The sequence below is a fragment of the Arachis ipaensis genome, chromosome B9, assembly GCF_059453495.1.
Source record: "Arachis ipaensis isolate K30076 ecotype BB chromosome B9, ASM5945349v1, whole genome shotgun sequence".
In the NCBI taxonomy this organism is placed as follows: domain Eukaryota; kingdom Viridiplantae; phylum Streptophyta; class Magnoliopsida; order Fabales; family Fabaceae; genus Arachis; species Arachis ipaensis.
In genome coordinates this window covers 51,941,563-51,966,740 of record NC_142444.1, presented here as the reverse complement: position 1 = coordinate 51,966,740, position 25,178 = coordinate 51,941,563, and positions in this window count along the sequence as shown.

The window sequence follows — 25,178 nt, the reverse complement described above, 5'->3', positions numbered from 1 at the left end:
CAGTCATCCCTTTCCAGATCCTACTCAGAATACCACAGGCAAGGTTTAGACATTCCGGATCTCAGGAATGGCCGCCAATAATTCTAGCTTATACCACGAAGACTCTGATCTGAATCATGAGGCTAAGAGATATGCATTCAATCTAAGGTAAAACGGAGGTGATTTTCAGGCACGCGTTCATAGATGAGAATGATGATGAGTGTCACGGATCATCACATTCATCAGGTTGAAGTGTGAATGAATATCTTAGAATAGAAGCAAGCGTAATAGAATGGAAAACAGTAGTAATTGCATTAATTCATGAAGAACAGCAGAGCTCCTCACCCCAAACAATGGGGTTTAGAGACTCATGCCGTAGAGAATACAATAGGAAACGTGTAAAGTGTCATGAGGTACAAGATGAATCACTAAAAGTAGTTTTTATAGTAAACTGGTGACCTAGGGTTACAGAAAATGAGTAAGCTAGGGTGTTTAGTGTAAAAATCCACTTCCGGGGCCTACGTGGTGTGTGCTTGGGTTGAGCATTGAAGCTTTCATGTGTAGAGACTTTTCTTGGAGTTAAACGGCATCTTTTGTGCCAGTTTGGGCGCTTAACTCCAGTTTTTATGCTAGTTCTGGTGTTAAACGCCAGAATTCTTGAGCTGACTTGGAACGCCTGTTTCGGCCATCAAATCTCGGGAAAAGTATGGACTATTATATATTACTGGAAAGCCCAGGATGTCTACTTTCAAACGCAATTGAGAGAGCACCAATTGAGCTTTTGTAGCTCCAGAAAATTCACTTTGAGTGCAGGGAAGTCAGAATCCAACAGCATCTGCAGTCCTTTTTCAGCCTCTGAATAAGATTTTTACTCAGGTCCCTCAATTTCAGCCAGAAAATACCTGAAATCACAGAAAAATACACAAACTCATAGTAAAGTCCAGAAAAGTGAATTATAAATAAAAACTAATAAAAATATAATAAAAATTAATTAAAATATACTAAAAACATACTAAAAACAATGCCAAAAAGCGTATAAATTATCCGCTCATCACAACACCAAAATTAAATTGTTGCTTGTCCCCAAGCAACTGAAAATCATATAGGATAAAAAGAATAGAATATACAATGAATTCCAAAAACATCTATGAAGATCAGTATTAATTAGATGAGCGGGGCTTTTAGCTTTTTGCTTCTGAACAGTTTTGGCATCCCCCTTTATCCTTTGAAGTTCAGAATGATTGGCTTCTATAGAAACTCAGAATCCAGATAGTGTTATTGATTCTCCTAGTTAAGTATGTTGATTCTTGAACACAGCTACTTTATGAGTCTTGGCCGTGACCCAAAGCATTTTGTTTTCCAGTATTACCACCAGATACATAAATGCCACAGACACATAACTGGGTGAACCTTTTCAGATTGTGACTCAGCTTTGCTAGAGTCCCCAATTAGAGGTGTCCAGAGCTCTTAAGCACACTCTTTTTACTTTTGTACCACGACTTTAACCGCTCAGTCTCAAGTCTTCACTTGACACCTTCACGCCACAAGCACAGAGTTAGGGACAGCTTGGTTTAGTCGCTTAGGCCAGGATTTTATTCCTGTGGGCCCTCCTATCCACTGATGCTCAAAGCCTTGGATCCTTTTTATTACCCTTGCCTTTTGGTTTAAAGGGCTATTGGCTTTTTCTGCTTGCTTTTTTTTCTCTCTCTTTTTTTTTCGCCCCCTTTTTTTTCCTGCAAGCTATTCACTGCTTTTTCTTGCTTCAAGAATCATTTTTATGATTTTTAAGATTATCAACAACATTTCTCCTTTTCCATCATTCTTTCAAGAGCCAACAATTTTAACATTCATAAATAATCAAATTAAAAAAAATATGCATTGTTCAAGCGTTCATTCAGAAAAACAAAAAGTATTGCCACCACATCAAAATAATTAATCTGTTTTAAAATTTGAAATTCATGTACTTCTTTTTCTTTTTGCAATTAAAAATATTTTTCATTTAAGAAAGGTGATGGATTCATATTCATAGCTTTTAAGGCATAGACACTTAGACACTAGTGATCATGTAATAAAGACACAAACATAGATAAACATAAAGCATAAAAATTCGAAAAACAGAAAATAAAGAACAAGGAGATTAAAGAACGGCTCCACCTTAGTGATGGCGGCTAGTTCTTCCTCTTGAAGATCTTATGGAGTGCTTGAGCTCCTCAATGTCTCTTTCTTGCCTCTGTTGCTCCTCTCTCATGACTCTTTGATCTTCTCTAATTTCATGAAGGAGGATGGAATGCTCTTGGTACTCCACCCTTAGTTGTCCCATATTGGAACTTAATTCTCCTAGGGAGGTGTTAATTTGCTCCCAATAATTTTGTGGAGGAAAATACATCCCTTGAGATGAATCTCTCCATCTCCCATGACTCAGAGGTGGAAGCTTTTGCCTTTCCTTTCCTCTTTCTAGAGGTTTCTCCGGCCTTTGGTGCCATAAATGGTTATGGAAAAACAAAAAGCAACGCTTTTACCACACCAAACATAGAAGGTTTGCTCGTCCTCGAGCAAAAGAAGAAAAAAGAGAGTAGAGAAAGAAGAAATAGAGGAGATGGAGGGGGGGGTAGTGTTTCGGCCAAGGAGGTGAAGTAGTGTTTAAGATGTGTGAAAATGCAGGAGTGAAGATGGGTTGGTGAAGAGTTTATGGAGAAGAGGGTGGGAGTTGATAGGTGAGGGGTTTTTGGGGAAGAGATATTGAGTTGATTGGTGAAGGTATTTGGGGAAGAGTATTATGAAAAGGTGTGAAGAAGAGAGAGAGTGAGTTGAGGTTGGTGGGGATCCTGTGGAGTCCACAGATCCTTGAGGTGTCAAAGATTTCTCATCCCTGCACCAATTAAGCATGCAAAACGCCCTCTGCTGCCAATCCTGGCATTAAACGCCAGGTTGCTGCCCATTTCTGGCATTTAACGCCAGCTTCTTGCCCTTTATGGCTTTAAACGCCAGTCTGGTCCCCCTTTCTGGCATTAAACGCCCAGAATGGTGCCAGACTGGGCGTTTAACGCCCATTCTGCTACCCTTATTGGCGTTTAAACGCTAGTAAGCTTTTCCTCCAGGGTGTGCCATTTTTCATTCTATTTTTCAGTTTGTTTTTGCTTTTTCAATTATTTTTGTAACTTCACATGATCATCAACCTACAGAAATCATAAAATAACAATGGAAAATAGAAATTTAACATAGATAAGTAAAATTGGGTTGCCTCCCAACAAGCGCTTCTTTAATGTCAGTAGCTTGACAGTGGGCTCTCATGGAGCCTCACAGATACTCAGAGTATGATGATGGCCTCTTAACACCAAACTTAGAGTTTGGTTGTAGCCTCCCAACACCAAACTTAGAGTTTGAATGTGGGGGTTTTATTTGACTCCGTATTGAGAGAAGCCTTTCATGCTTCTTCCCTTTCCTGTCTGCAAACCATGGTGCCTCCTGAATGGCAAAGAGTTGCTCATCCGGAAAGGTTTCAGAGATCTCAGTAGGAGGGTGGGATGCCCCTGCTACTGGTTCTATCCGGGACAGGTGATCAGCTACCTGGTTCTCTGTCCCTTTTCTGTCTCTTATTTCTATATCAAACTATTGCAGAAGCAACACCCATCTTATGAGCCTGGGTTTTGAATCCTGCTTTGTGAGTAGGTATTTAAGAGTAGCATGGTCAGTATACACAATCACTTTGGAACCTACTAAATAGGATCTAAACTTGTCAATGGTATAAACCACTGCAAGTAACTCTTTTTCTGTGGTTGTGTAATTCTTCTGTGTATCATTTAAAATACGGCTAGCATAGTAAATGACGTGCAGAAGCTTGTTATGCCTCTGTCCCAACATTGCACCAATGGCATGGTCACTGGCATCACACATTAGTTCGAATGGTAATGTCCAGTCTGGTACAGAGATGACTGGTGCTGTGACCATCTTAGCTTTCAGGGTTTCAAATGCTTGCAAACACTCTGTGTCAAATACAAATGGCGTGTCAGCAGCTAGCAGATTGCTCAGAGGTTTTGCAATTTTTGAAAAGTCCTTTATAAACCTCCTGTAGAATCCTGCATGTCCCAAAAAGCTTCTGATTGCCTTTACATTGGCAGGTGGTGGTAATTTTTCAATTACTTCCACTTTAGCTTGATCCACCTCTATTCCCTTGTTTGAAATTTTATGCCCAAGGACAATTTCCTCAGTCACCATGAAGTGACATTTTTCCTAGTTTAAAACTAGGTTGGTCTCTTGGCATTTTTTCAGAACAAGTGCTAAATGGTTAAGACAGGAGCTGAATGAGTCTCCAAATACTAAAAAGTCATCCATGAAGACTTCCAGAAATTTTTTCACCATATCAGAGAAAATAGAGAGCATGCATCTCTGAAAGGTTGTAGGTGCATTGCACAAACCAAAAGGCATTCTTCTGTAGGCAAATACTCCAGAAGGACATGTGAATGCTGTTTTCTCTTGGTCCTGAGGATCCACTGCAATTTGGTTGTAACCTGAATAGCCATCCAAAAAGCAGTAATATTCATGACCTGCTAGTCTCTCTAGCATCTGGTCTATGAATGGTAAAGGAAAGTGATCCTTTCGGGTGGCTGTATTGAGCCTTCTGTAGTCAATACATATACGCCACCCTGTAACTGTTCTTGTAGGAACCAGTTCATTCTTTTCATTATGAACCACTGTCATGCCTCCCTTCTTGGGGACAACGTGGACAGGGCTCACCCAGGGGCTATCAGAAATAGGATAAATAATCCCAGCCTCTAGTAACTTAGTGACCTCTTTCTGCACCACTTCCTTCATGGATGGATTTAGCCGCCTCTGTGGTTGAACCACTGGCTTAGCATCATCCTCCAATAGGATCTTGTGCATGCATCTTGCTGGGCTAATGCCCTTAAGGTCACTTATAGACCACCCAAGAGCTGTCTTGTGTGTCCTTAGCACTTGAATTAGTGCTTTCTCTTCCCGTGGATTTAAAGCAGAGCTTATAATCACTAGAAAAGTGTCACCCTCTCCCAGAAATACATATTTCAGGGATGGTGGTAGTGGTTTGAGCTCGGGTTTAGGAGTTTTCTCCTCTTCCTGAGGGATTTTCAGAGGTTCTTTTATTTCTTCTGATTTCTCCAGATCAGGCTGAACATCTTTAAAGATGTCCTCTAGCTCTGATTCAAGACTTTCAGTCATATTGACCTCTTCCACCAGGGAGTCAATAATATCAACGCTCATGCAGTCATTTGACGTGTCTGGATGCTGCATAGCTTTGACAACCTTTAACTTGAACTCATCCTTATTGACTCTCAGGGTCACTTCCCCTTTTTGGACATCAATGAGAGTTCGTCCAGTTGCTAGGAAAGGTCTTTCTAGAATCAGAGTTGCACTCTTGTGCTCCTCCATTTCCAGCACTACAAAGTCAGTGGAAAAGGCAAATGGCCCAACCTTGACAATCATGTCCTCAATTATGCCTGATGGGTATTTAATAGAGCCATCAGCAAGTTGAAGACATATCCTGGTTGGTTTGACTTCTTCAGTCAAGCCAAGCTTTCTGATAGTGGATGCAGGTATTAGGTTGATACTTGCTCCAAGGTCACATAGAGCTATCTTGGTGCAAGCACCGTCTAATGTGCACGGTATCATAAAGCTTCCTGGATCTGTAAGCTTCTCTGGTAAGCTTTTCAGAATGACTGCACTGCATTCTTCAGTGAGAAAAACTTTTTCAGTTTCTCTCCAATCCTTCTTATGACTTAAGATCTCTTTCATGAACTTAGCATAAGAGGGTATTTGCTCAAGTGCCTCTGCAAATGAGATCTTTATTTCAAGAGTCCTAAGATAGTCTGCAAAGCGGGCAAATTGTTTATCCTGCTCCGCTTGGCGGAGTTTCTGAGGATAAGGCATCTTGGCTTTATTTTCTTCAACCTTAGTTGCTGCAGGTTTATTCCTTACAGAGGTGGTTGGAGAAGCCTTCTTAGAGGGGTTACTATCAGCACTTGCAGGTGTCTGATCCCTCATTGGCATTTGAACGCCAGGATTGGGTGCTGGATGGGCGTTTAACGCCAGCTTCCCACCCTTTTCTGGCATTTGAACGCCAGAACTGGGCAAGGAATGGGCGTTCAACGCCAACTTTTCTCCCTTTTCTGGCGTTTGAACGCCAGAAGTGGGCATCCACTGGGCGTTTAACGCCAGCTTTTCACCCTTTTCTGGCGTTTGAACGCCAGAATTATTCCTCTCTGGGCTCTTGCTATCCTCAGAAGGATTTTGGGCAGTGGTTTGGTCATCCTCTGTCAGTTGTTCCTTTCTTGGCTTTCTGCTTCTTTGAGCTGAATCATTCAATGTCTTTCCGCTCCTTAATTGGACAGCTTGGCATTCTTCTGTTATCTGTTTAGATAGCTGCTGTCTTGTCTGATTCAATTGTGCTTCTATATTCTTGTTAGCATTTTTAGTGTCTTGGAGCATCTCTTTGAATTCTGCTAATTGTTTTGTCATAAGGAGTAATTGCTGATTAAGTTCAACAATCTGTTCTTGAGGATTAGGATCAGTAGTTACTGCGATAACCTCTTCTTTTATGGAGGACTCACTGTTTGAGTACAGATGTTGATTTCTAGCAACTGTATCTATGAGTTCTTGAGCCTCTTCAATTGTTTTTCTCATGTGTATAGATCCACCAGCTGAGTGGTCTAGAGACATCTGAGCTTTTTCTGTAAGTCCATAGTAGATGTCTAACTGTACCCACTCTGAAAACATTTCAGAGGGGCATTTTCTTAGCATCCCTCTGTACCTCTCCCAGGCATTATAAAGAGATTCATGATCCTCTTGTTTAAAGCCTTGGATGTCCAGCCTTAGCTGTGTCATCCTTTTTGGAGGGTAAAATTGATTCAGGAATTTGTCTGTTAATTGTCTCTATGTTTTTATGCTTGCTGTGGGTTGGTTATTTAACCACCTCTTAGCTTGATCTTTTACAGCAAATGTAAACAATAATAATCTGTAGACATCCTGATCCACTTCTTTATCACGTACTGTGTCAGCAATTTGTAAGAACTGTGCCAGAAACTCAGTAGGTTCTTCCTGTGGAAGACCAGAATACTGGCAATTTTGCTGCACCATGATAATGAGCTGAAGATTTAGCTCAAAGCTGCTTGCTTTGATGGGAGGTATACAGATGCTACTCCCATATGCAGCTGTAATGGGGTTAGCATATGACCCCAGAGTCCTTCTGGACTGTTCATTTCCACTTATGTCCATGATGGAGAAAAGGGAATTGATATGAATTACAAATAAATTATATTTTTATTTTTATTTATTTAATTAAAAGTAACCGAAATTAAAATAGAATAAAATAAAATAAATGGAAAATAAAATAAAATTTCAAAAAAAAGAAAATAAAATAAAAGCAAATTGAAGACTAAATTAATTAATTAATTAAAAAGATTTTGAAATTAGCAATCAAAAAGATATGATTGAAAATTATTTTGAAAAAGATATGATTTAGAAGATATGATTGCAATTTATAAAAAAAAGATATGATTGAAAATTATTTTGAAAAAGATATGATTGAAGAAATTAAAAAGATTTGATTTTTGAAAAAGATTTGAAAGGATCAATTTTTGAAATTAGAATTTTGACTTGACTGAAAAAAAGATATGATTTTGAAAATCTTTGACTAATTTAATGCAAAATTTCGAAATTTATGAGTAAAATAAGGAAAAGATATTTTTTTGATTTTTGAATTTTAATGAGGAAAGAGAAAAACAACAAAATTACACCAAACTTAGAAATTTTAGATCAAAACAGAGAGGACAAACAAGAAAACTTTGAATGTCAAGGTGAACACCAAGAACACTTTGAAGATCAAGATGAACACCAAGAACAAATTTTTGAAAAATTTTTAAGTAAATAAAAGCACAAAAACACACCAAACTTAAAATTTTTAGAAAATCAAACACAAATTTTAGAAAAATTAAAGGAAAACACAAAGAAGATACCAAACTTAGAATTTTTAAAAATCAAGAAAGAACTAAGGACATGCAATTTCGAAAAATTAAAAGAAAATAAAAGCATGCAATTGACACCAAACTTAAAATATGAAACTAAACTCAAATAAAAGACTCTAAACCAACAAAAATAAAATATTCCTAATCTAAGCAACAAGATAAACCGTCAGTTGTCCAAACTCGAACAATCCCCGGCAACGGCGCCAAAAACTTGGTGCACGAAATTACAATCACACTTTTGCAACTCCGCACAACTAACCAGCAAGTGCACTGGGTCGTCCAAGTAATACCTTACGTTGGTAAGGGTCGATCCCACGGAGATTGTCGGCTTGAAGCAAGCTATGGTTATCTTGTAACTCTTAGTCAGGATATCAATAATTCTCAGATCTAATTGTAAAAAGTAAAAGAACATGAAATAAATACTTGTTATGCAGTAATGAAGAACAGGTTGAGGCTTTGGAGATGCTTTGTCTTTTGAATCTCTGCTTTCCTACTATCTTCTTCTTCATGCACGCAAGGCTCCTTCCATGGAAAGCTTTAAGTTGGGCATCACCGTTGTCAATGGCTACTTCCCGTCCTCTCAGTGAAAATGTTCCAAATGCGCTGTCACCGCACGGCTAATCATTTGTCGGTTCTCAATCATGTTGGAATAGGATCCATTGATCCTTTTGCATCTGTCACTATGCCCAACACTCGCGAGTTTGAAGCTCGTCATAGTCATCCCTTCCCAGATCCCACTCAGAATACCACAGACAAGGTTTAGACGTTCCGGATCTCAGGAATGGCCACCAATAATTCTAGCTTATACCACGAAGACTCTGATCTGAATCATGAGGCTAAGAGATATGCATTCAATCTAAGGTAGAAAGGAGGTGATTGTCAGGCACGCGTTCATAGATGAGAATGATGATGAGTGTCATGGATCATCACATTCATCAGGTTGAAGTGCGAATGAATATCTTAGAGTAGAAGCAAGCGTGATAGAATGGAAAACAGTAGTAATTGCATTAATTTATGAAGAACAGTAGAGCTCCTCACCCCCCAACAATGGGGTTTAGAGACTCATGCCGTAGAGAATACAATAGGAAATGTGTAAAGTGTCATGAGGTACAAGATGAATCACTAAAAGTAGTTTTTATAGTAAACTGGTGACCTAGGGTTATAGAAAATGAGTAAGCTAGGGTGTTTAGTGTAAAAATCTACTTTCGGGGCCTACTTGGTGAGTGCTTGGGCTGAGTATTGAAGCTTTCATGTGTAGAGACTTTTCTTGGAGTTAAACGCCAGCTTTTGTGCCAGTTTGGGCGTTTAACTCCAGTTTTTATGCCAGTTCTGGCGTTAAACGCCAGAATTCTTGAGCTGACTTGAAACGCCTGTTTGGGCCATCAAATCTCGGGAAAAGTATCTACTATTATATGTTGCTGGAAAGCCCAATATGTCTACTTTCTAACGCAATTGAGAGCGCGCCAATTGGGCTTCTGTAGCTTCAGAAAATCCACTTTGAGTGCAGGGAGGTTAGAATCCAACAGCATCTGTAGTCCTTTTTCAGCCTCTAAATAAGATTTTTGCTCAGGTCTCTCAATTTCAGCTAGAAAATACCTGAAATCACAGAAAAACACACAAACTCATAGTAAATTCCAGAAAAGTGAATTTTAAATAAAAACTAATAAAAATATAATAAAAACTAATTAAAATATACTAAAAACATACTAAAAACAATACCAAAAAGCGTATAAATTATCCGCTCATCAAGAACCTCCCCCAAGCTTCGTGAAGATGGTTGGAAATTTTGACAACCAATTGAGGAGAAAGCATTCTTGGAGGTTTAAGGAGGAATACAAGCGTAAGCCACCATGATAAGGAGCTTCCCAAATGTCCAACTTAAGGACTTAAACTAAAAGTGCTTGGTGGGAGACACCCTACCATGGTAAACTCTTTCCATTCTCTTGTATATATAATCAATGAATGCATTGGGTTGCTATTGTTAGGTAGTTTTATTCTTTGCATATTCTTGTTTTAATGTTTTGGTTATTAGTTTGTTTGATTAGATTTGTGCCTTAAGTTGTAGGTTAGTCGTTGTTAGATTGTATTTTACTTGTAGTGTAAGTTTTGTTTGTTTTGTATTTGAAAATTTTTCAAAAACCAAAAGATTTGTTATTAAATTTGAATTTTGGGTGATTTTGCATGTTTATAGGTTAATAGAGTGTTAAATTCTATTTTAGGCTTCTTTATAAAAAAAAGTGGACAATCCATGCGTAAGCGTGGGTGTCGCTTATGCGTCGTTTGGCATTTTGGGCCTCCTAGTACAAAAACCAGAGAGTTGTGCTAGAATTATGCTGGTTTTGTGCGAAGACCTACGCGTAAGCATAGGCGACGCTTATGCGTCATTTGTCCCTGCTACAATCCACACGTAAGCATGGGCTACGCTTATGCATCGATTGTCCCTGCTGCAATCCACGCATAAGCATGGGCGACGCTTATGCGTCGCCTCGCGCCCTGTTTCTTCTCCTTTCTTCTTCTTTCTTCTTCTATTTTCTTTTCTTCTTCTTTCTTCTCTCCTTTCTTTTTCTCTCTTCTTCCTTTCTTACTTTCTTCTTTTCCATGTCAAAAAAAATTTAAATAAAAATAAATAAATAAATAATTTTTTTCTCATCTTTCCTTTTCTTTTATTGCATTTGCATGCTTTTATTCATTGTATTTTAATTTTGTCTTTATAGCTTGTTCTTATTTCCTTTTCTAAATTTCTTATTTTAATAATGGTGTTAGATCCTCCTACTCAACTGTTGAGAATTTCTTACTTTATTTTGATGCTTCGTGACTTGTTTAGCATTAATTGTAATATTTGTTCCACACATAAGATTAGTGCTTTAGTCCTTCCTAACTCATTATTCTTTGTTTTTGTACCCCATTATCATTGAGTTAGGATGGGACCAAATGCTCTCATGCTTATCACTAATCTTGTTTGTGTCCATTCTTGCTTGAACTTGATGCTCTCATGTCATTTGCTCATGCTCTGATTTTACTATTGCATCAAGTATTAGATGATATGCCCTTTGCCTATACTGCTCTCTCATTTACGTGCGTAGCTAACATGTAGTGTAAACTCTACTCTTATTTGGTATTAGCCCCCGGCTATGTTCTATTGCTTTGATATCTTTGTTGTAGGCTTAATTTTCTTTCCTTTTCTTTCCTTTTAGGTTGTCCACCAAAAGAGGAAAAGGAAAAGCTTCTAAATGGGGCAACAAACAAGTCTGCCCGCACAATCCTTTGAGGAAGCTCATCAGTTGTAGCAACCCGTCCACCTTGCTCTTCTTTGCATGCACTGAGGACGGTGCAATCTTCAAGTGTGGGGAGGTCGTTCGACCAATCTCCATGGGTAACAATTTCCTTTTTCAACACCAATGTTAGCTAGTTGTTGCATTGCATGATAGGGTGCATGTTAGTTAGCATTTGTACATATTTCACCACTTCTTTTTATGTTAGGATTACTTGGTTAGGGTGATGATTTCTTTTCCAAGAAACTATTTTTAGAACACCCTACCAATTTGAAAAAAAAAAATTTTGTTGAACTTTCTTGAAAAATTTATTTTGGAACATGGTTTTTGAGCTAAGAACACAAACATGTGAGTTTTGAGCCCAATTGCGTGGTTACATCATATAACCACTTATTTTCATTCTTGTGTGTATTATTCTCTTTCTATGATTGTAATCTTTGATTTGTTTGATTCTTTATGTCCATTATTCCATGTATACTTGCATTTATATGATTGAGGCCATCATCTCATTTAGCTCACTTACCCAAATAGTGTACCTTTTATCAACCATTGTTAGCCAATTTTGAGCCTATTTAATCCCTTTTGTTCTTAATGTTAGCACATCACTACTCCTAAGTGAAAATAATAAATGTCCCTTAATTTGGATCTTTGATTAGTTTAGGCTAGTGAGTGTGTGTATAATTTGGGTATGGGAAACTTGGGACATTGGTTGAGGTAAAAGTGTATTTTGTATTTTTGCTGAAAATCATGGGATTGGGTACATGCTTATGCATTAAATGTGTAAAACCATATGCATTGATACATTTATACGTACTTTGTTGTGAAAAAAAATGTAAAAAAAGAAATAGAAAAATAAAAAAAAAAGAAAATAGAAAAAAAAAGCAATAAAAAGGGGATAAAAATGCCCCAAAGTAAAGTAACAATAACAATACATATGGAATGTAAATTAAAGAAAAATGCATGAGTATGTGAAAAAATTGGGAATCATGGGTAGCTAGGCATTGTATTAGAGTTGTATAGGTTGTTATATGTATTTGGTGAGAGTTTAGGTTAATCAAAGATGCAAATTTCAAGCTCACTTAGCCATATATATACCTTACCTTTATCCTAGCCCCATTATAACCTATGAATAAGTCCTCATGATGAATGTATGCATGCATTGAATAATTGTTGATTGTTAGATGAAAGACAAATCTTGGAAAGCATGATTAGAAGAGAATTAAGTGATCAACCCTATACACTAGAGCGACTAGAGCGGATACACTTCCGGTGAGGGTTCGATACTCAATTCCTTGTTCCCGGCTTTCATGAGCTTTCTTCTTGCAAGTCTATTTGAACTTCATTTTGATATTTGAATTGGTAGGATTCATGAATCATCATACTATCTTTACCTTACTTGCTTATATATGTTCTTGGAGATTGATTCATTTTTAACCAAGTAGGTAGAATCATTTTGCATTTAGTTGCATTCATAAAGATAGGTTTATATAGTTTCTTTGCATTGAATAAATGTTCATACCCCTTTTCTTGTCTTTCTGGGTTTAGCATGAGGACATGCTTTATTTAAGTGTGGAAAGGTTTGATAAACCCCAATTTTGTGGTTTATCTTGTGCTTAATTTAGAGGATTTTATCAACTTTTCTCACATTTATTCAATGAAATAGCATGGTTTTGTAATTCTCCCTAAATTTGTGCTTAAGTGTGAAAACATGCTATTTAGGCCTTAAAATAGCTAAATTTAATTCACCTTAATTCCATTCGATGCCTTGATATGTTTGTTAAGTAATTTCAGGTTTAGCAGGCAAAGATTGGATTGAAGGAATGAAGGAAAAGCATGCAAAGTGGGAGAACTCATGAAGAAATGAAGGAACTGCAAAGCTGTCAATCCTGACCTCTTCATACTAAATCGATCATAACTTGAGCTACAGAGGTCCAAATGAAGCGGTTTTAGTTGCGTTGAAAAGCTAACATCTGGGGCTCCAAAATGATATAAACTTTACCATAGTTTCCTTACAGTTAGGTGACGTGCACGTGTCCCCCATGTGTGCGCGTCGCAGGATCAGCATGGGCCATCCTAAGCAACTCGTGGCCAGCAATTTCTGAGGCATTTTGGGCCCAATCCAACTCATTTCTGATGCTATTGAACCCAAGGATTGAAGGAGGAATGAACTAAGTAGTCATAGTGGAGTTTTCATCATGTTTTAGGTTAGAATTCTAGAGAGAGAAGCTCTCCCTTCTCTCTCTAGAATTTAGGGTAGTTTAGGTTTAATTTTCTTAAATCCAACTTTTAATTCTTGTTTTGATTTAGTTTTTCTTTTTAAATTCCTTGTTATTACACCTTTGTTCTTCTAGTTCTTGTTGTTAATTTTCTTATTTTGCTCTCTTTTATGTTGATGAACCATTGTTGGATCTTGATTTCTTCTAATGCAATCTTATAGTTTCCATGTCCTTTTTATGTTCATCTTAGTTGCATTGTTGATTTCTTGCTTACGTTACTTGTAGCTTTTATTAATTCTTGCATGTTGTGATGTTTGCTTCTATTACACACTAGGTGTTTGATAAAATATTTTCACTAGTTTTTGGGTAGTTTTCTTGACTCTTGGCCTAGGCTAAGGGAATTGAGTGACCTTGAGTCATTGGGTCTCATTGAATTGGTGATTTGAGAACCCTATGTGGTCAATTTGATAACCATTGACACTAGCCTACTACTAAGTCAATTGGTAACTAGGTTAGGACTTATGGATTGATGTTGGTCAAGCCATTTGACATACTTCAAGTATAGAATTGGACTTAATGAGCTCGGTTCCTCATAACTCTCAATATATAGTTTGTAGACAAGGATGGTGATCTCAATTCCTATGTCTAGCCCAGAGTTCTTTCCTTCATTTTATTAATTCTTGTATTTACATTTCTTGCCTTTATATTCCCTTGTCAATTTCCAAAGCAAACCCCCTTGCATCTTCATAGCCAATAATTGATCACTTCATTGCAATTCCTTATGAGACGACCCGAGGTTTAAATACTTCGGTTATTTTTATTAGGGTTTGTACTTGTGACAAACAAAATTTTGATTGAGGATTGTTTGTTGGTTTAGAAACTATACTTGCAACGAGATTTCATTTGTGAAATTCTATACCAAACAATCAAATTCCTTTTAATCAAGGAGCCCTGCTGAGTCCTATGAATTAATAAAAGTATTACTATTTCTTCTTCGATCCGTGTTTGATCTATCTCTAAGATGTATATCCGATCTTCATCGTGATGAATAGGATAATCTAACAAATTAGCTCTGTTCATTACACTAAGATGAACGTACCTGACAAACACCCGCGTCTACTTGGGTTTGTGTGAATACTTGAAAGGAAAGCACGAGACAACAGCTATGTTTATGCATCTCTCAGACGGTTAATCCACATCTTCATTGGGGACTTCTCGAGACACCAGTTCAGCCAATTTCTGGGGAGATTAGGGTCTCCGTGGTATAGGCTAGATCCAAAGAAGAAGCGTTCTCTGATCTAGAAGATTCGACCTTGTCTGTGGCGTGTTGCGTAGGATCACCAGGAGAATGATTTGCTAGAGCTTCACCCTTCCTTAGATCGAATGACCAAGGGCCCTGGCATTCATTCTGTAGCATAGAAGATCAATGACCACGGGCAATAGCTTTGATCACATACAACTTGCCATAGAGGAAGATCATTCACAAGCAAGGAAGACAGTAATACCAGAGTTCATTCAGAAAGACAAAGCAACTCTGACTCTCAACTCTATTCCCAGCATATAATTCCTATTGTTGCTTTAAATTTATTATAATTCAGTATTCCTTTCATAGTTTTATGATACTTCATCCAACTCCATATACTTAATCCAACAACTTCTGATTCCGCCTGACTAAGACCTGCAAGACAACCATTGCTTGCTTCAAGCCACAATCCTCATGGAATCGACCCTGACTCGCTCAGGTATTACTTGGACGATCCAATGCACTTGCTGGTACTGCTACTGTACGAACAGTGTGGGGGGTTTGCGTAGACGAACACCAACTATCAAGCAAGGACAACATGAGAGCTTAAATGACTATATGTCCCGGTTTGCCAAAGCCACCATAGAAATACCAGACCTTAGCCCAGAGGTACATTTACACGCTCAAAAGTGGCCTCTGTCCAGGGAAGTTCTAAGAAACCATAGCTGTAACAAAGCCGAAGGCACTAGCAGAATTCAGAGAGAAAGCTATGGGTCAATGGAAATTGAGGAACTTCTATGGAAAAGCTCCCCCGACCATAAAATAGCAGGGACTATAAAAAAGCCGTCAAGTTAACTCCTAAATTCGATACCTACACTCAATTCAATACCAAAAGAGAAGACATTATTAAGGAGATACTGAATGCAAAGATCATCAAACCACCAACAAAGGTCGGAGCTTACCATGACCAGAAATATGTGGGCAAGACCAAACATTGTGCTTTCTATTAGAAGTTTGGTCACACAACTGATGAGTGTGTCATCACAAAAGATCTCTTAGAAAGATTGGCAAGGCAAGGGTTATTGGACAAATATGTAGATAGACGCATACAATAGGAAGAAGCAAAAAATAACTACCATTATCACACAAAAGGCGTACAAGAAAAAGCCGAACCCTCACCTTAGACAAGGGGGATAATAAATTGTATTTCAAGTGGATTCTCAAGTGGAGAAATATCCAACTCGGTAAGAAAGAGAACTTACCGAGCAATGATGGTAGTAGAAGGAATCCCATCCGAAGTAGCCCTACAGGAAGCAACGTCTACCATTTCTTTTGAACATTCAGATTATCAAGCAACGTTGGCAAACTTAGATGGCCCAGTAGTGATTACAATCCAGGTCGGATATCTGTTGGTAAGAAAGGTACTCCTCGATCTAGGTAGCAGCGCTGACGTATTGTTCCTCTCAACATTCAAGAAAATAAAGTTGAGTGAGAAATCAATACAACCATCCCACGGATAACTGGTAGGATTCTTAGGGGAAAGAGTTCTTGTGCACAGCTACATATAGCTGAGGACAACACTAGGCGAATCACCATTGTCAAAAACAAAGGACGTACAATTCCTAATCATCGACTGCATCAGCCCATACAACATTATATTAGGTAGACCATTCTTAAATTTGTTTGGTGCTATTGTTTTAACTATTCACTTGTGTGTTAAGTTTCATGTGTAGAATAATCAGGCGGCTGATAAGCAGATATTTTATATGCTTTTTGGCATCATTTTTATAGTTTTTGTTATGTTTTGTTTAAGTTTTATTATATTTTCATAGATTTTAATGAAAAAATCACATTTTTGGATTCTACTTTGAGTTGTTGTGTTTTATGATGAATTCAGGTAAATTCTGGCTGAAACTGAGAAGCTTTGGAAAAGTCTAATTCAGAGACAGAGAAAGGACTGTAGATGCTATCAGATTCTGACCTCCATGCACTCGAAGGAGCATTTCTGGAGCTATAGAAGTTCAAATGGCACGCTCTCAACGGCTATAGAAAGCTAACTTCTAGAGCTTTCCAGAAATACATAGTAGTCCATACTTTGCTCTGGAAATAAAGGTCCAAAACTGTTGTCCAATGCCAGCTCCCAACCCCATTCCTGGCGTTGGACGCCCGAAAGGGAGCAGCTAGCGCCAAACGCCCAAAAAGGAGTCCAAAGCTGGCGTCCAATGCCCCAGAGGGAGTACCACTCGTGGCTTCACCCCAAGTTCAGCCCAAACACTCAACTCAAGTGGGCCCAAGGATGGAGCTCGCACCTCTAGTCTAGTCTATCATTGGTGCACGAATTGTAAATCACACTTTTTACAACTCGTACCACTAACCAGCAAGTGCACTGGGTCGTCCAAGTAATACCTTACGTGAGTAAGAGTCGATCCCACGAAGATTGTTGGCTTGAAGCAAGCTATGGTTATTTTGTAATTCTTAGTCAGGAAATTAGTAATAAAAATAATTGGGTTTATGAAGAGTAAATAGCATAAATTAAATAATACTTGTTATGCAGTAATGGAGAACAGATTGAGGATTTGGAGATGTTCTGTCTTCCGAATCTCTGCTTTCCTACTGTCTTCTTCTTCATGCATGCAAGGCTCCTTCCATGGCAAGCTGTATGTTGGTGAATCACCGTTGTCAATGGCTATCATTCGTCCTCTCAGTGAAAATGGTCCAAATGCGCTGTCACCGCACGACTAATCATCTGTCAGTTCTCACTCATGTTGGAATAGGATCCATTGATCCTTTTGCGTTTGTCACTACGCCCAGCACTCGTGAGTTTGAAGCTCGTCACAGTCATCCCCTCCTAGATCCTACTCGGAATACCATAGACAAGGTTTAGACTTTTCGGATCTCAGGAATGGCCGCCAACAGTCCTAGCCCATACCACGAAGACTCTGATCATAAACCAAGAGGCTAAGAGATATACACTCAATCTAAGGTAGAACGGAAGTGGTTGTTAGGTACACGTTCATAGGTTGAGAATGGTGATGAGTGTCACGGATCATCACATTCATCTGGACGAAGTGCGAGTGAATATCTTAGAATAGAGACAAGCGTGATTGAATGGAAAACTGTAGTAATTGCATTAATTCATCGAAACATAGCAGAGCTCCTCACCCCAACCATGGGGTTTAGAGACTCATGCCGTCAAAAATATAATGTAAAACGTGAAAATGTCATGAGCTACAAAATAAATCTCTAAAAGTTGTTTAAATACTAAACTAGTAACCTAGGTTTACAGAAAATGAGTAAACTATGATAGATAGTGCAGAAATCCACTTCTAGGGCCCACTTGGTGTGTGTTGGGGGCTGAGACTTGAGCTTTACACGTGCCTAGGCTGTTTCTGGAGTTAAACACCAGGTTGTAACCTGTTTTGGGCGTTTAACTCCAACTTGTAACCAGTTTCTGGCGTTTAATGCCAGAATAGGGCAGAGAACTGGCGTTGAACGCCAGTTTTCGTTATCTAAACGCGGGCAAAGTATAGACTATTATATATTTCTGGAAAGCCCTGGATGTCTACTTTCCAACACAATTGAGATCGCATCATTTGGACTTCTGTAACTCCAGAAAATCCACTTTGAGTGCAGGGAGGTCAGAATCCAACAGCATCTGCAGTCCTTTTTCAGCCTCTGAATCAGATTTTTGCTCAGGTCCCTCAATTTCAGCCAAAAAATACATGAAATCACAGAAAAACACACAAACTCATAGTAAAGTCCAGAAATATAATTTTTATTTAAAAACTAATAAAAATATACTAAAAACTAATTAAATCCTACTAAAAACTATGTAAAAACAATGCCAAAAAGCGTATAAATTATCCGCTCATCACAACACCAAACTTAAATTGTTGCTTGTCCCCAAGCAACTGAAAATCAAATAGGATAAAAAGAAGAGAATATACTATAAATTCCAAAATATCAATGAAACTTAGCTCCAATCAGATGAGCGGGACTAGTAGCTTTTTCCCTCTTGAATAGTTTTGGCATCTCACTTTATCCATTGAAGTTCAGAATGATTGGCATCTATAGGAACTTAGAATTTAGATAGTGTTATTAATTCTCCTAGTTCAGTATGTTGATTCTTGAACACAGCTACTTTATGAGTCTTGGCGGTGGCCCTAAGCACTCTGTTTTCCAGTATTACCACCGGATACATACATGCCACAGACACATAACTGGGTGAACCTTTTCAGATTGTGATTCAGCTTTGCTAAAGTCCCCAATTAGAGGTGTCCAGGGTTCTTAAACACACTCTGTTTTTGCTTTGAATCTTGACTTTAACCGCTCAGTCTCAAGTTTTCACTTGACACCTTCACGCCACAAGCACATGGTTAGGGACAGCTTGGTTTAGCCGCTTAGGCCAGGATTTTATTCCTTTAGGCCCTCCTATCCACTAATGCTCAAAGCAGTGGATCCTTTTTATTACCCTTGCCTTTTGGTTTTAAGGACTATTGGCTTTTTGCTCTTGCCTTTTGGTTTAAAGAGCTTTTGGCTTTTTCTGCTTATTTTTTTTTCCCATTTTTTTCGCAAGCTTTTGTATTCACTGCTTTTTCTTGCTTCAAGAATCAATTTTATGTTTTTTCAGATTATCAATAACATTTCTCCTTTTTCATCATTCTTTCAATAGCCAACATATTTAACATTAATAAATCACAATATCAAAAGACATATGCACTATTCAAGCATTCATTCAGAAAATAAAAAGTATTGTCACCACATCAATATAATTAAACTAATTTCAAGGATGAATTCAAAATCATGTACTTCTTGTTCTTTTGTGATTAAAACATTTTTCATTTAAGAAGGGTGATGGATTCATAGGACATTCATATCTTTAAGGCATAGACACTAGACACTAATGATCATGTAATAAAGACACAAACATAAATAAGCATAAAGCATAGAGAACGAAAACAGAAAAAATAAATAGACAAGGAGATTAAGGAACGGATCCACCTTAGTAAGGGTGGCGTCTTCTTCCTCTTGAAGAACCAATGGTGCTCTTGAGATCCTCAATGTCTCTTCCTTGCCTTTGTTGCTCCTCCCTCATAGCTCTTTGATCTTCTCTAATTTCATGGAGGAGGATAGAATGCTCTTGGTGCTCCACCCTTAGTTGTCCCGTGTTGGAACTTAATTCTCCTAGGGAGGTGTTAATTTGCTCCCAATAGTTTTGTAGAGGAAAGTGCATCCCTTGAGGCATTAGTGGTTATGGAAAAACAAAAAAGCAATGCTTTTTCCACACCAAACTTAAAATGTTTGCTCGTCCTCGAGCAAAAGGAGGAAAGAAGGAGAAGGAAGTGTGTATGAAAAGGTGTGGCAGGTGGGGATTCTGTGGGATCCACAGATCCTGAGGGGTCAAGGACTTATCATCCCTGCTCCATTGAGACGTGCAAAAACGCCTTTAGTGTGCAATCCTGGCATTTAACGCCAGACTGCTGCTTGTTTCTGGCGTTAAACGCCAGCTTTTCTCCCTTTCTTGGCGTTAAATGCCAACTTGATGCTCTGTTCTGGCATTAAACACCAGTCTGATGCTTGTTTCTGGCGTTTAACGCCAGCTTGATGCTTCTTTCTGGCGTTAAACACTAGTCTGATGCTTCTTACTGGCGTTTAAACGCCAGTAAGCTCTTCCTCCAGGGTGAGCTATTTTTAATGCTATTTTTCATTCTATTTTTTATTTTCCAGTTGTTTTTGTGACATCACATGATCATCAACCTAAAGAAAACATAAAATAGCAATGGAAAATAAATAGATATAATTAAATAACATTGGGTTGCCTCCCAACAAGCGCTTCTTTAATGTCAATAGCTTGACAGTGAGTTCTTATGGAGCCTCACAGATAATCAGAGCAGGGTTGGGGCCTCTCAACACCAAACTTAGAATTTGGTTGTGGCCTCCCAACACCAAACTTAGAGTTTGAATGTGGGGGTTTTGTTTGACTCTGTATTGAGAGAAGTTTTTCATGCTTCCTCTCCATGGTTATAGAAGGAGAACCTTGAGTCTTATAGTTTGCAATGTCTGCAACCCACAGAGCTTCCTGAATAGCAAATAATTGCTCATCCGGAAAGGTTTCAGAGATCTCAGTAGGAAGGAGGGATGCTCCTGCTACTGGTTCTATCCGGGACAGGTGATCAGCTACTTGATTCTCTGTCTGTCTCTTATTTCTATATCAAACTCTTGCAGAAGCAACACCCATCTTATGAGCTTGGGCTTTGAATCCTGCTTTGTGAGTAGATATTTAAGAGCAGCATGGTCAGTGTACACAATCACTTTTGATCCTACTAAGTATGGTCTAAACTTGTCAATGGCATAAACCACTACAAGCAGCTCTTTTTCTGTGGTTGTGTAATTTTTTTGGGCATCATTTAAAACACGGCTAGCATAATAAATGACATGCAGAAGCTTGTTATGCCTCTGTCCCAATACTGCACCAATGGCATGGTCACTGGCATCACATATTAGTTCCAAAGGTAAAATGTCCAATCTGGTGCAGAAATAACTGGTGTTGTGACCAGCATAGCTTTCAGAGTTTCAAACGCCTGTAGACACTCTGTGTCAAACACAAATGGCGTGTCAGCAGCTAGCAGATTGCTCAGAGGTTTTGCGATTTTTGAAAAATCCTTTATAAACCTCCTCTAGAATCCTACATGCCCCAGAAAGCTTCTGATTGCCTTAACATTAGCAGGTGGTGGTAATTTTTCAATTACCTTTACCTTAGCTTGATCCACCTCTATTCCCTTGTTCGAAATCTTGTGCCCAAGGACAATCCTTTCAGTCACCATAAAGTGGCATTTTTCCCAGTTTAAAACCAGGTTAGTCTCTTGGCATCTTTTCAGAACCCGTGTCAGGTGATCAAGACAGGAGCTAAATGAGTCTCCAAATAATGAGAAGTCATCCATGAAGACTTCCAGAAATTTCTCTACCATATCAGAGAAGATAGAGAGCATGCACCTCTGAAAGTTTGCAGGTGCATTGCACAGACCAAAAGGCATTCTTCTGTATAAAAATACTCCAGATGGACATGTGAATGCTGTTTTCTCTTGGTCCTGAGGATCTACTGCAATTTGGTTGTAACCTGAAGAGCCATCCAAAAAGTAGTAGTATTTGGTACGCAGAATCGTGATTACACTTTAATTATGTAAAATTCAGTGCTCTTTCTTTCCCTGGAAATGGCGCCAAAAACATGATGCCAAGACCATGGTTCACAACTCCGTGTAACTGACCAGCAAGTGCACTGGGTCGTCCAAGTAATACCTTACGTGAGTAAGGTCGAATCCCACGGAGATTGTTGGTATGAAGCAAGCTATGGTCACCTTGCAAATCTCAGTTAGGCAGATATAAATTGATAATGGTGTTTTCGAAATAGGGATAGAAATACTTATGTAATTCATTGGTGAGAATTTCAGATAAGCGAATGGAGATGCTTTCGTTCCTCTGAACCTCTGCTTTTCCTGCTATCTTCATCCAATCAGTCTTACTCCTTTCCATGACTGGCTTTATGCAAGGGTATCACCGTTGTCAGTGGCTACATCCCCTCCTCTCAGTGAAAAATATGCTCACATGCTCTGTCACAGCACGGCTAATCATCTGTCGGTTCTCGATCATGCTGGAATAGGATTCACCCTCCTTTTGCGTCTGTCACTAACGCCCAGCACTCGCGAGTTTGAAGCTCGTCACAGTCATTCAATCATTGAATCCTACTCGGAATACCACAGACAAGGTTTAGACTTTCCGGATTCTCTTGAATGCCGCCATCATTCTAGCTTACGCCACGAAGATTCTGATTAAGAGATCTAAGAGATACTCATTCAGTCGAAGGTAGAACGGAAGTGGTTGTCAGGCACGCGTTCATAGGGAATGATGATGATTGTCACGTTCATCATATTCAGATTGAAGTATGAATGAATATCTTAGAAGCGAAACAAGATGAATTGAATAGAAAACAGTAGTACTTTGCATTAATCTTTGAAGAACAGCAGAGCTCCACACCTTAATCTATGGGGTGTAGAAACTCTACCGTTTAAATTATATAAGTGAAAGGTCCAGGCATGGCCGAGATGGCCAGCCCCCAAAACGTGATCTAAGATAGCATACAACTGATCAAAGATTCCAAATACAATAGTAAAAGGTCCTATTTATAATAAACTAGCTACTAGGGTTTACAGATGTAAGTAATTGATGCATAAATCCACTTTCGGGGCCCACTTGGTGTGTGCTTGGGCTGAGCTTGAGTGTTTCACGTGTAGAGGTCCTTCTTGGAGTTGAACGCCAGTTTTTGTGCCAGTTTGGGCGTTCAACTCTGGTTTTGGCTCCTTTTCTGGCGCTGGACGCCAGATTTGGGCAGAAAGCTGGCGTTGAACGCCAGTTTACGTCGTCTATTCTTGGCCAAAGTATGGACTATTATATATTTCTGGAAAGCCCTGGATGTCTAATTTCCAACGCAATTAGAAGTGTGCCATTTCGATTTCTGTAGCTCCAGAAAATCCACTTTGAGTGCAGGGAGGTCAGAATCCAACAGCAACAGCAGTCCTTTTTCAACCTCTGAATCTGATTTCTGCTCAAGTCCCTCAATTTCAGTAAGAAAATACCTGAAATCACAGAAAAACACACAAACTCATAGTAAAGTCCATAAATGTGAATTTAACATAAAAACTAAAGAAAACATCCCTAAAAGTAACCAGATCCTACTAAAAACATACTAAAAACAATGCCAAAAAGCGTATAAATTATCCGCTCATCACAACACCAAACTTAAATTTTTGCTTGTCCCCAAGCAACTGAAAATCAAATAGGATAAAAAGAAGAGAATATACTATAAATTCCAAACTATCAATGAAACAGAACTTCAATCATATGAGCGGGACTTATAGCTTTTTGCCTCTTGAATAGTTTTGGCATCTCACTTTATCCATTGAGGTTCAGAATGATTGGCATCTATAGGAACTTCAGATTTCGAATAGTGTTATTGATTCTCCTATTTCAGTATGATGATTCTTGAACACAGCTTCTTTATGAGTCTTGGCCGTGGCCCTAAGCACTTTGTTTTCCAGTATTACTACCGGATACATAAATACCACAGACACATAATTGGGTGAACCTTTTCAGATTGTGACTCAGCTTTGCTAAAGTCCCCAATTAGAGGTGTCCAGGGTTCTTAAGCACACTCTTTTTTTGCTTTGGACCTTGACTTTAACCGCTCAGTCTCAAGTTTTCACTTGACACCTACACGCCACAAGCACATGGTTAGGGACAGCTTGGTTTAGCCGCTTATACCAGGATTTTATTCCTTTAGGCCCTCCTATCCACTGATGCTCAAAGCCTTGGGATCCTTTTTATTTCCCTTGCCTTTTGGTTTTAAGGGTTATTGGCTTTTTCTGCTTGCTTTTTCTTTTTCTTTCTATTTATTTATATATTTTTTTTGCCTATTTTTTTTTTCTGCAAGCTTTGTTCTTTGCTGCTTTTTCTTGCTTCAAGAATCATTTTTATGATTTTTCAGATTATCAAATAACATGTCTCCTAGTCATCATTCTTTCAAGAGCCAACATATTTAACATTCTTAAACAACAACTTCAAAAGACATATGCATTGTTCAAGCATACATTCAGAAAACAAGAAGCATTGTCACCACATTAATATAATTAAACTAAGTTCAAGGATAAATCCGAAACTCATGTACTTCTTGTTCTTTTGATTTAAAACATTTTTCATTTAAGAGAGGTGATGGATTCATAGGACATTCATAACTTTAAGACATAGTTACTACTACTAATGATCATGTAATGAAGACACAAACATAGATAAGCACCTAACATAGAAAACGAAAAACAGAGAAAGCAAGAACAAGGAATGAATCCACCTTAGTGATGGTGGCGTTTCCTTCTTGAGGAACCAATGATGTCCTTGAGCTCTTCTATGTCTCTTCCTTGTCTTTGTTGCTCCTCCCTCATTGCTTTTTGATCTTCTCTTATTTCATGAAGCATGATGGAGTGCTCTTGATGTTCCACCCTTAGTTGTCCCATATTGGAACTCAATTCTCCTAGGGAGGTGTTGATTTGCTCCCAATAATTTTGTGGAGGAAAGTGCATTTGAGGCATCTCAGGGATCTCATGGAAATGAGCTTCTTGCGCCTCTTGAGCTCCATGACTGGGCTCTCTTGCTTGCTCCATCTTCTTCTTAGTGATGGGCTTGTCCTCTTTAATGAGGATATCTCCCTCTATGTCAATCCCAGCTGAATTGCATAGGTGGCAAATGAGGTGAGGAAAGGCTAACCTTGCCATAGTGGAAGACTTGTCAGCCACCTTGTAGAGTTCTTGAGGTATAATCTCATGAACTTCCACCTCTTCTCCAATCATGATGCTATGGATCATGATGGCCCGGTTTATAGTAACTTCAGACCGGTTGCTAGTGGGAATGATTGAGCATTGAATGAACT